Source organism: Aquarana catesbeiana, linkage group LG05 (genome assembly GCF_042186555.1).
Source record: "Aquarana catesbeiana isolate 2022-GZ linkage group LG05, ASM4218655v1, whole genome shotgun sequence".
Lineage (NCBI taxonomy): Eukaryota > Metazoa > Chordata > Amphibia > Anura > Ranidae > Aquarana > Aquarana catesbeiana.
Window position 1 is genome coordinate 537,927,878 of NC_133328.1, and position 12,192 is coordinate 537,940,069.

The window sequence follows — 12,192 nt, forward strand, 5'->3', positions numbered from 1 at the left end:
GATCGTCTAAAGATGGATAGATTAGGGGACAGTCGGACAGATTGGGGTAGGGAGTTCCAAAGGATGGGAGAAGCTCTGGAGAAATCCTGTAGGTGAGCATGGGAGGAGGTGACAAGAGAGCTAGAGAGCAGGAGGTCTTGGGAGGACCGAAGAGAGTGGCTTGGTTGGTATTTTGGGACTAGGGTATTGATGTAGCTGGGGGCAGAGTTGTGGACTTTTTTGTAAATTATTGTTAGTACTTTGATTTTAATAAAAAGGGGGCTTATTCTAGAGATGTTGCGGAGGCTAAGGCGGCATGATTTGGATGTAGGCCTGAAAAGATAGTTCAGAGTCAAGGGATACCCCTAGCACTCTGGCACGTGGGGACAGACTGATAGTTGTGCCATTGATCTTGACAGAGAAGTCAGTGAAGAGGCACGTGGGGGAGGAAATATTATGAGCTCGGTTTTAGATAGATTCAGTTTGAGGAAGTGGTGTGACATCCAGGCTGATATGTCTGTTAGTAAATCAGTGATGTGTGAGGAAACTGATGGGGTGAGCTGAGGAATAGAGAGATAGATTTGGGTGTCATCGGCATATAAATGGTAGTGGAAGCCATGGGAGGCTATCAGCTGACCCGGGGAGGATGTGTAGATCGAGAATAGTAGAGGTCAAAGGACAGATCCTTGGGGGACCCTAACGGTAAGAGGAGTTGGAGAGGAGGAAGTAGAGTTGTAAGTGACACTGAAGGTGTGGTGAGATAGGCAAGACTCAAACCAATGGAGAGCACAGCCATGGATACCTAGCAAATTGAGTTTTTTTAGGAGGAGGGGGTGATCAACTGTATCAAAGGCAGCGGAGAGCTTCAAGAGTAAGAGTATGGAATACTGACCGTTGGTTTTAGCTGTTGGTCGTTTATGAGTTTAAGGAGAGCAGTTTCTGTGGAGTGCTGTGGACGAAATCCAGACTGAAGGGGGATCAAGAAGGTTATTCTCAATGAGATGGTTGCTCAGTCGGTTGTGGACTAAACGTTCAAGGAGTTTGGAGGCAAAAGAGTAGTGCATGTTTCAGAGGGTTGGGGAAGATGCCACTAGAGAGGGAGAGGTTGAAGATATAAGTTAAAGCGTGTAGGATAGAGTCAGAGGGTGACCGTAGTATTTGAGAAGGAATGGGATCCAGCGGGCAGAAGGTTAGGTGGGCGTTAGAAAAAAGTTTATTGACTTCCTTTGTAGTAGTTGGGTTAAACAAGAGTTTTGATTGTACAGGAGGACAAAGAGTGTAAAGTGAGGGAGATATCTGTAGAGTGGAGGAGATCTCGAGACGAATTGTCTCAATCTTATTTTTGAAGTGATTAGCAATCTACTGGGCATTGAGTAAGTTAGTGGGTGGAGGTAATGGCGGACGAAGTAGAGCATTAAAGGTAGAAAAGAGTTGAAGGGGACTGTGTGAGAGGGTGTTAATGAGAGTGATAAAGTAAGTCTGTTTTGCAGCATGGAGACAGGAATGGTATTTTTGGAGGGCAGATTTATATTGACTGAAATCTTGCTGTGACTTTGTCTTACACCACAGACGCTCAAGAGCACAGCTCTGTTTTTTTGAGGCTTTTGGTAATGTCTGTCTGCCAGGGTTGTAGCAGTCGAGGCCTGATTCTGTGCATAGTGAGGGGGGCCAAGGTATCCAGGGTGGATGACAGTGAACTGTTGCAGATAGAAGTGGCCGGGTTGGGGCCTGACAAGGATGAGATTTTGACATAGAGGCAATCATTTAAGCGTGATTAAAACAATGAAGCAGTTGCAGTTAAAGGTGGAATTTGAGGGCAGCATAGATTACCTACATCCTCTGCTTCTAATCTGCTGCGCTGTGACCTGTGCAATGTAACCGGGGGAAGGGGGGGACATTCCAGGGCACTCAGGGTTATCAGGAGGAAGAGCTGAGTTGAACGCTGAATGGCCTTCCATGAAAAGAAATGACATTTTGGAACCTGCCACTGAGGTACAGCACATTCCACCAATTCACGAAAGGGGGCAGAGTCTACCAGCTGAAAATAAAGCAGTTGCAGTGCTAGCATTTAGACACTGAGCATGTGGGACCAAATTTCTTTTTACGGTTCAGCAACTGGGATAGTGAAATTTGCCTGCTAAAATCAGATGGTGGTGTACTACTAGCAGATTGGCTGCAAATACTTGGGACACCGATTGCTATACCTTCATTCCTCTCAGTGCAGGTTTTTGAGAGGACTAGAGGTATAGTAGGGTTGGAGATCCCAGATGAGGAGCAAGGAGAAGTCCGCCTTTTTCTTTGATGTGGGTATTTCAAGTGCTGTTACCAATGGACTGCATGGCAGGTCGTCATATGTCTGGTCAAGCATGTGGTGCCCAAGCGGCTGCTGTTCTGGCCACTCTTGATCCGCTTCAGACATAGGTTGCAAACATCAATGGTGTGATCTGCAGCACATGTGTCAAAAAAGGCCCACACCAAGGAACTTTTAAAAGTCAGCGGGGAGTCAGCAGCGCCCTGCACCTGCGGAGCTCTGCAGTGTGGTGCAATAGGGTGGCTGCCCTTAAGCTGCCCCTAGAGGAGATCGTGCCTTGTTGGAGTTGTGCCTCCTCCTCTCTTCTCTCAAGCACCCAAGTACAGTCAGTGACCTCATCATCCCCTCCCTCCTCATCACTGGAGCAAACTTGGCAGTATGCTTCAGCTAGGGGAGCAAGACTGCCAGTTTCTTGTCCTTCTTGGGCTCTCTCTAGGCTCACATTACTCCCTTCCTCAACCTGGGAACAGCATGTACTCAACACTGTGGTCGAATAATTGTGGGGGCTCCTCCGTGCATGATGGTGGGGCTACGGAAGGAGTGACTGTGGACAAGGAGCCGGTGGAATAGGCCGTTTTGGCAGCTGCATTGGAAGGCAAAGTACTCTGAGCCTGGGTGACAGAGGAGGATAGGGACAGCTTTGTTATCCACTCCACCAACTCTTCTGCATGTTCTGGCTCAATAACACAGCCAGCGGCAGAAAAAAGGACAAGTGTGCCCCACGGCCACCTGCAGAGGATGTACCATGTCCACGACCACCACTGTTGACTGTAGACACAGAGGCTTCTTACTCTCTTTTATTTCAGGTATCAAAATACGTATAACAAGACATGTCCAACAATTCACAGTGTGATGAAATCGCTGACCCATATGGGTCCGTCATGTACAGTTTAACCAGTTGAACAGAAAAGAAAAGAAAAAAAAAAAAAGAAACAACAGTACAATAAAATAAACATCTAGCGGGTTTTGTGTGGGTTGACTGAGATGATTACCTTTGGTTAATTAACTATCAACATCATCCAGATGGCGATGTTGTGAGCGCCTGTAATGGATGAGTGGGGTAGGCGATATGTATAGTCCCCCCAGGCAACAGCCCCACTTTCAGCGAAGACCCGCGTTGGACCGCCAACAGGGTCATATTAAGGGTATGGTCCCCCAGCCTGCGGTCAAGGCAGAGGGAGGGGGGCCCAATAGCCTCCAACTAACCTCCCTCCACCCCCCGCACACCTAGGGGCACCAAAGAATCACACCACCCACTCGAGCGTACCCTCAAGTGTCTCCCTGAAGATGGGAGACCCATCTCATGAGTGCGGCAGCTTTAAGTATGTGTAGCAGTCAACCCCACACCAGTATATCACTTAAGCTTCGAACCAGTTGTAATGTAGCGTAGGATTAGTTCAACCCTTCAGATAATAAACATAAGAACAGGGGGAAAAAAGAAGGAAGAAGAGAAAAGGAAAGAAGGGGGAAGGGGAGGGAGCAATCCATTTGTACCTGCAATCCAGAAAGCGGCCATAGTCATGTCTCCTCCAAGCACACCACCTTTGAAGAAATCAGACTTCTCCAAACGTCTCCAGGAACCACCGTGTGTTTAGTGGGGTAGTTCCCTATCTTCTAGGGTCTGGACAACCTACGTGTCTGAAGGGTTGGGTCTGCCAACTCTAGTAAAGCCACGTCTAAGCTAGAGGGTATGTCTCTAGAGTCTGTGGTGTATTCAGTGCTTGCCCTCTTTTAGTGGCATGTGAGCGTCTGCCCCTCCTTGGTGGCCTTCGAGACATGATGTATTTTTTGTTTTTCAATACCACACTACACTGTATTAGATACTGTGTACACCGCCTGAAGTGTATTAGAAACTTTACACACTGTATTAGATACTGTCTACACTGCCTGCACTGTAATAGCAACTGTACAACGGCTGCACTGTATTGTGTACTGTGTATACCACCAGAAGTGTAGTAGAAACTGTACACACTGTATTAGATACTGTGTACACCGCCTGCACTGTATTAGAAACTATACAATGGCTGCACTGTATTGTGTACTGTGTACACCACCAGAAATGTAGTAGAAAATGTACACATTGTATTAGATTGTATTGTATTAGATACTGTGTACACCACCAGAAAAGTAGTAGAAACTGTACTAGGGCTGCACTGTATTGTGTACACCACCAGAAGTGTAGTAGAAACTGTACACACTGTATTAGATACTGTGTACACTGCCTGCACTATATTGGAAACTGTACTACAGCTGCACTGTATTATGTACTGTGTACACAACCAGAAGTGTAGTAGAAACTGTACACAGGGTATTAAATACTGTGTACACCACCAGAGACGTAGTAGAAACTGTACGCGCTGTATTAGATACTGTGTAAACCGCCTGCGCTGTATTAGCAACTGGACAACAGCTGCACTGTATTGTATACTGTGTACACCACCCGAAGTGTAGTAGAAACTGTACACACTGTATTAGATACTGTGTACACTGTCTGCACTGTTTTAGAAACTGTACTATGGCTGCACTGTATTGTGTACTGTGTACACCCCCAGAAGTGTAGTAGAAACTGTACACACTGTATTAGATACGGTGTACACCGCCTGCACTGTATTAGAAACTGTACTACGGCTACACTGTATTGTGTACTGTGTACACCACCAGAAGTGTAGTACTGTAGAAACTGTACACACTGTATTAGATACTTATGTACTTATGCATATGTGATTCTTAGTGCAAAGTCCATCCACAATTCATTTGTGAAAATCAAAGAGTGAAATGTCCCCCATAAGGTGATTCTGATTTCATAGATTTGGAAGTGGAAATGATGCCTGCCTGATATTTAATGGTTTAGTAAAGATCAATCATGAGTTGGAAGAGTCAGACTTTGACTTTCAACCCGGGAACAGAGTGCTAGTCTGACATATTAAAAAAGACAAGAGACTGCTCAGAGTAAGTGTCCTTCTGCTGGAAAACCAACATCTTTCAAAAGAGGACATAGCTGTTTGTCATATTCAAGAGGGGTAGATATCCCCTGACAAAACTTACCATCTTACTCTATTCCCATTTAATAGCTGTCACAAAGGTGGTTATAGTTGCCTGAAGTCCTATTTCTGGGTAAATTAACTGACAAATCTTCAAGTCTGTGACACCTAACCTGAGTTCTTGCCTTCTCAATTGACAAATTCCAGTATCCCCCAGTTCTCAAGCTGTCTGTTAGAGCATGAGCTCTCTTAAAAAGAGCCAAATCATTTGAACAATTCCAACGTACTCTTACAATCTCTTCCACCAGTATGGCCTTGATTGCACAGAATGGGTGACAATTATTAGATTTGAAAGTGGTATTTCTAATACACTCATTCCTAAAAGTAGTTGTCATTACTCCAGAAGAGAGCTTGTTCTTCTGAAAAAAAACAAACTTACTGGCCAGATCACCTGATTAAAATAGAAGAAAGAAAGCCTAAAAAAGAAACCTAATGCAGCAATCACATCTAAGAATTGGTGAGCTGCAATATAATAAATGTTTGCTTTTGGGTTTAATATCACTTTAAGGTTAGGAGTGTATTTAAGATATCCACCTAATAAATATATGCAACTCTACATAGTTTTTCTATTATCAGTGCATTAACATGCTGCATTTCAAGGCGCATGCACGGCTTCCAGCACTTGTGGACGCACACTGAGTGAGCTCCTGGTCCAGCTCCGCTCTCACTGACCCCTTCTCTGCATCGCTGTCCTCCACAAGCTCAAGGGTAAGGGATCGAACCCCCACACAACACCCACATTCCTCATGGTGAAGATCGGGGACCAAAATCCCGTCCCCCCATTCTCAATCCGAGCCACGGCCTAACTCCAGCATGGACCGCTTCCTGACTAGGCCCGGCCTCAATATTTCACAGGCCACCCCGGGCCGAACGGAATTGCGCCAACACACAGACCCTCCCTTTAAGAGAAGCGTCACACAGCGGGAGCCTCCCTCCATGCCACCATGGATGCGGAGCGGCCCGGTGAAGAAGATGAAGAGAAGAAGATGAAGAGAAGAAGATGAAGAGAAGAAGATGAAGAGAAAGAGCGGGAGCCTCCCTCCATGCCATCATGGATGCGGTGCGGCCTGGGGAGAAGAAGGGAAGAAGACGCCGACGCCGCGGAGGAGATGCCGGACGAGAACACCGGAGGAAGAACCAGAAGAAGAAGAAGATGGAGGAAGAAACCGAAGGAAGATAGAAGATAGAAGAAAGAAGAAAGAAGAAGCATTTAAATAAAGGAATTGTCAAAAACTGTCTCTTGTCATTTTTAACATTTTTGACAGTTTTTTTAGTGAAATGGTAGGGGTACTTTTGTAGTCCCTTACCATTTCACACAGGGGGGAGGGCCGGGATCTGGGGGTCCCCTTGTTAAAGGCGGCTTCCAGACTCTGATAAGCCCCCCGCCCGTAGACCCCCACAACCACTGGCCAGGGTTGTGGGGATGAGGCCCTTGTCCTCATCAACGTGGGACAAGGTGTTTTGGGGGGCTACCCGAAAGCACCCTCCCAATGTTGAGGGCATGTGGCCTGGTATGGTTCAGGATGGGGGGGCACTCCCTCGTCCCCCCCTCTTTTCCTGCGGCCTGGCAGTTTGCGTACTCGGATAAGGGTCTGGTATGGATTTTTGGAGGGACCCCACGCCATTTTTTTTTTTATTTTGGCGCGGGGTTCCCCTTAAAATCCATACCAGACCTGAAGGATCTGGTATAGATTTTGAGGGCGACCCCACGCCATTTTTTTAAAAATTTTGGCCGGGGTTCCCCTTAATATCCATACCAGACCTGAAGGGCCTGGTATGGAATTTAGGGGGACCCCCCACGTCATTTTTTTTTTTACATTTTGGTTCGGGGTTCCCCTGTGGGGAATTCCCATGCCATTTTTATCAATGAACTTCTATGTGTATTGTCGGACCGGCAATGCAGTAATAGCCACAAGTACTTTTAAATTACTTTTTTTCTTTGAAATGTCATTTTGCTGTCAGACTGTTCTAAACACGGGAAACATGCACCCCTTTACAGGCATACTATAGACACCCCCCAGGTACGAAATTTAAAGGGATATTATACTTTTATTGTTTCACTTTAAGCATTATTAAAATCACTGCTCCCGAAAAAACGTCCGTTTTTAAAACTTTTTTTTGCATTCAGTGCATTAACAGTGCATTAACATGCTGCATTTCAAGGTGCATGCACACTGAGTGAGCTCCCGGTCCAGCTCCGCTCTCACTGACCCCTTCTCTGCATCGCTGTCCTCCACAAGCTCAAAGGTAAGGGATCGAACCCCCACACAACACCCACATGCCTCATGGGTGAAGATCGGGGACCAAAATCCCGTCCCCCCACTCTCAATCCGAGCCATGGCCTAACTCCAGCATGAACCGCTTCCTGACTAGGCCCGGCCTCAATATTTTACAGGCCACCCCGGGCCGAACGGAATTGCACTGATGCGGCAGAGGAAGCCAACACACAGACCCTCCCTTTCTCACAGCCCCCTGCTACACAATCTATACTAACTCAGGAGCTGCTGGATGTAAAACTACAGGCTCTTTTACAACAATTAATCAACAATATAGCTCAGAAAGTGGGGAAGATTTCTCAGGAACTACGGGGAGAAACTGACCAACAATGTCTCAACTTAAATTACACCAAGATAATCTTGAAAATAGGGAAAGATGTCAAAACCTACATATATGTGGTGTCTCAGAAAATGTGAGCGACAATAACGTTTGCCCCGCTGAAGCTAGACCTAGGGACATAGTGGTACGTTTCCACTAATACAACAGCAAAGAGGCCCTTACTCTGGCCACCCTCAATCACTCACATATTGAATATAAAGGTGACAGGATACAAATCTTCAGTGACCTTTCACCTATTACCTTAGCTAAAAGGCGCTCCCTAGGACCCATCACCACTCATCTCCAATCCCATAAGATCCCTTACTATTGCAGTTTCCCATTCCACCCAAGTGTTATTAAAGTTGGCATCCAGCATGTTCTTCGTGATCTCCAGGAAGGGTCACCTTCCTCAAAAATCTGGGCTTCCCTCCACTCCCTGTTGAGGACCTGCTACCACCACCCTTGACACCCTTGGTTTGTTTTGCCTCCTTGGCTGTTCCCTCCTTTTTCTTCACTGAGTTCTTTACCATTTAAGTGTGGGAATCCTCATCTACTTCCACATATTGAACTTAGACCCTCATCACGAAATTCCATGGAGCCTCCATGTCTCCCTCAAAACTCCAAGGCTACGGCTCTGGATTCTTGAGATGCCCCTGCATCTCAGGCCTACCACAACCTTTTTTTTTTCTTCTTCTTTTTTTTGGCCAAATTGGCCTTTGATTTATACGCTACTGGCTGTTTTACTGGACAATTTTGCTATGTTTTCTTGTACCATTTATATCATTTTGATTTATGATTCCAACTGCTATCATACACAACTGGGGTAATCCCTGGTTTGTGTTTCCTATGTATGCTTATTACTAGTAGGTGGTTATGGCTTTAACCACTTCACCCCCGGAAGATTTGGCTGCTCAATGACCAGGCCATTTTTTGCGATACAGCACTGTGTTGCTTTAAAACTGACAATTGCGCGGTCGTCCTTTTTTTCCCCACAAATAGGGCTTTACTTTTTGCTATAATACAATATCAATACAATATCCTTTACTTTTTGCTATAAAAAATATCCCACATTTTTTATCAAAAAAATGATTTTTTCCTCAGTTTAGGCGGATATGTATTCTTCTACATATTTTTGGTAACAAAAAAAAAAATTGCAATTAGCGTATATTGATTGGTTTGCGCAAAAGTTATAGCGTCTACAAGGGGATACATTTATGGCATTTTTATTATTTTTTTACTAGTAATGGCGGCAATCTGCAATTTTTATCGGACTCTGATATTGCGGCAGACAAATTGGACACATTTTTGGGACCATTGACAATCATACAGCAATCAGTGCTATAAAAATGCAGTGATTACTTTATAAATGTCACTGGCAGGGAAGGGGTTAACATTAGGGGGCGATCAAGGGGTTAACTATGTTCCCTAGGTGTGTTCTAACTGTAGGGGGATGGGCCTGTCTGGTAGGAGAGAGATATCAGTGTTTATACTTAGTATGAACACACGATCTGTCTCTACTCTGAAAGAACCGGGATCTGTGCGTGTGTGTTTACACACAGATCCCGGTTCTTGCTCTGTCACGAGCGATCGCAGGTGCCCGGCAGTCATCGCGCTCGCCGGGCACTCGCATCGGCTCTGGGCACATGCTGTGGACGCACATGCCTCCGGCGGCCCTAGAGGCCAAAAGGTGAAGTAACGACATTTCGCCCAGCCGTGCCATTCTGCAGCTGTTCGGCAAGCAGTTAAAAATCCTGTCATATAATGGAAAAGGTCTAAATTCCATCAACAAATGTTGGTTGGCACTCAAAGAATTCAAAGCCTTCGGGGCAGATGTAGTCATGGTTCAGGAGACGCATTTTCGATTTGGGGGCTCATTTAAATTTGCATCAAGAACTATTCACCCATCTAAGAGACTGACCTATGATACTCTGGGTGAAAGCTCTGAGGAAGTTGTTTTTACTTCAAAAAGGACTCTTGAGGCGCCTGGTTCTTCCACCATGCATTTGGTGGGGGTTTTCAACCCCAACTCACCCCCTGGCACATCTAGCTGGGCTATACCAACTCAGGTGGGCTGTAGGCAGGACAACCTCCCCTCCTATGCTAATTGGTGGGAGGTTCCTCTGTCAGGTTTTTATGCAGATGCAAACTGTCTGCTTTCCTGTGCACACTAACTTACATGCTTTTTATATACAAGTGGAGAAAGCAACAGGTCACAGACTTTTTACTTCCTTTGGGGACCAAAGGTTCTTTGGTAGGGGTAGTGTGTAGCAGGTACCTCTCCAAGCTGATTGAATCCACAAAGGAGAGAGCTGCCTGCTAGCAGCTGCATGGACTCCCCCCCTTCCTCTCCTCACACACACACACACACACACACACACACACACACACAGGCTAGTCTGTTCCTCCCCTGTGTTCCTATTGGCAGGAGAAAGGAAGCCAATTGTAGGAGCAGTTACAGGAACCAATGAATGGGGCTTTAACAAGCAGCAGATGAAAAGTAGTCTGGAATATGAAGTCCCAGCACAAAGCTGCTCACTGCTTTTTAAAGGCACAAAACGACAAAACCCAGCCTGCATTGCAATAAAAGCAGAGGATGATGGGAGGGACTATAAAAACTCCTCCGGGGGTATCACTACAATACTTTTCCCTTTCCTACATGGCATCTGACTCATCTGGCAAGGCTGGTGTGGCGAAACTGATCAAATGCTTTTGTCCTCTCCAGATCCAGTCTTTTCACTTAGACCCTCATGGTCGGTTTGTGATCCTGACTTGTAACTAGGGATGAGCTGAACACTCCCCTGTTCGGTTCGCACCAGAACATGCGAACAGGCAAAAAATGTGTTCGAACACGCGAACACCGTTAAAGTCTATGGGACACGAACATGAATAATCAAAAGTGCTAATTTTAAAGGCTTATATGCAAGTTATTGTCATAAAAAGTGTTTGGGGACCCAGGTCCTGCCCCAGGGGACATGGATAAATGCAAAAAAGAGTTTTAAAAACGGCCGTTTTTTCAGGAGCAGGGATTTTAATAATGCTTATAGTGAAACAATAAAAGTGTAATATCCCTTTAAATTTCGTACCTGGGGGGTGTCTATAGTATGTCTGTAAAGGGGCGCATGTTTCCCGCGTTTAGAACAGTCTGACAGCAAAATGACATTTCAAAGGAAAAAAAGTCATTTAAAACTACTCGCGGCTATTAATGCATTGCCGGTCCAACAATACACATAGAAGTTCATTGATAAAACGGCATGGGAATTCCCCACAGGGGAACCCCGAACCAAAATGTAAAAAAAAAAAAAGACGTGGGGGTCTCCCTAAATTCCATACCAGGTATGGATATTAAGGGGAACACCGCCAAAAATTTTTAAAAAATGACGTGGGGGGTCCCCCTAAATTTCATACCAGGCCCTTCAGGTCTGGTATGGCTATTAAAGGGAACCCCAACCAAAATTTTTTTTTAAAAATGGCGTGGGGTCCCCCTCAAAATCTATACCAGACCCTTCAGGTCTGGCATGGATTTTAAGGGGAACCCCGCGCCAAAATTAAAAAAAACAGACCCTTATCCGAGCACACAACCTGGCGGGCCGCAGGAAAAGAGGGGGGACGAGAGAGCGGCCCCCCCTCCTGAACCGTACCAGGCCACATGCCCTCAACATTGGGAGGGTGCTTTGGGGTAGCCCCCCAAAACACCTTGTCCCCATGTTGATGAGGACAAGGGCCTCATCCCCACAACCCTGGTCGGTGGTTGTGGGGGTCTGCGGGCGGGGGGCTTATCGGAATCTGGAAGCCCCCTTTAACAAGGGGACCCCCAGATCCCGGCCCTCCCCCCGTGTGAAATGGTAAGGGGGTACAAAAGTACCCCTGCCATTTCACTAAAAAACTGTCAAAAATGTTAAAAATGACAAGAGACAGTAAATGCTTCTTCTTTCTTCTATCTTCCTTCGGTTTCTTCCTCCATCTTCTTCTGGTTCTTCTGGTTCTTCCTCCGGTGTTCTCGTCCGGCATCTCCTCCACGGCGTCGGCGTCTTCTTCTCTTCATCTTCTTCTCTTCATCTTCTTCTCCGGGCCGCTCCGCATCCATGGTGGCATGGAGGGAGGCTCCCGCTGTGTGACGCTTCTCCTCTTCTGACGGTTCTTAAATAACGGGGGGTGGGCCACTCGGTGACCCCGCCCCCCTCTGATGCACGGTGAATTGACGGGACTTCCCTGTGGCATTCCCCATGACGCCACAGGGAAGTCCCGTCAAGTCACTGTATGTCAGAG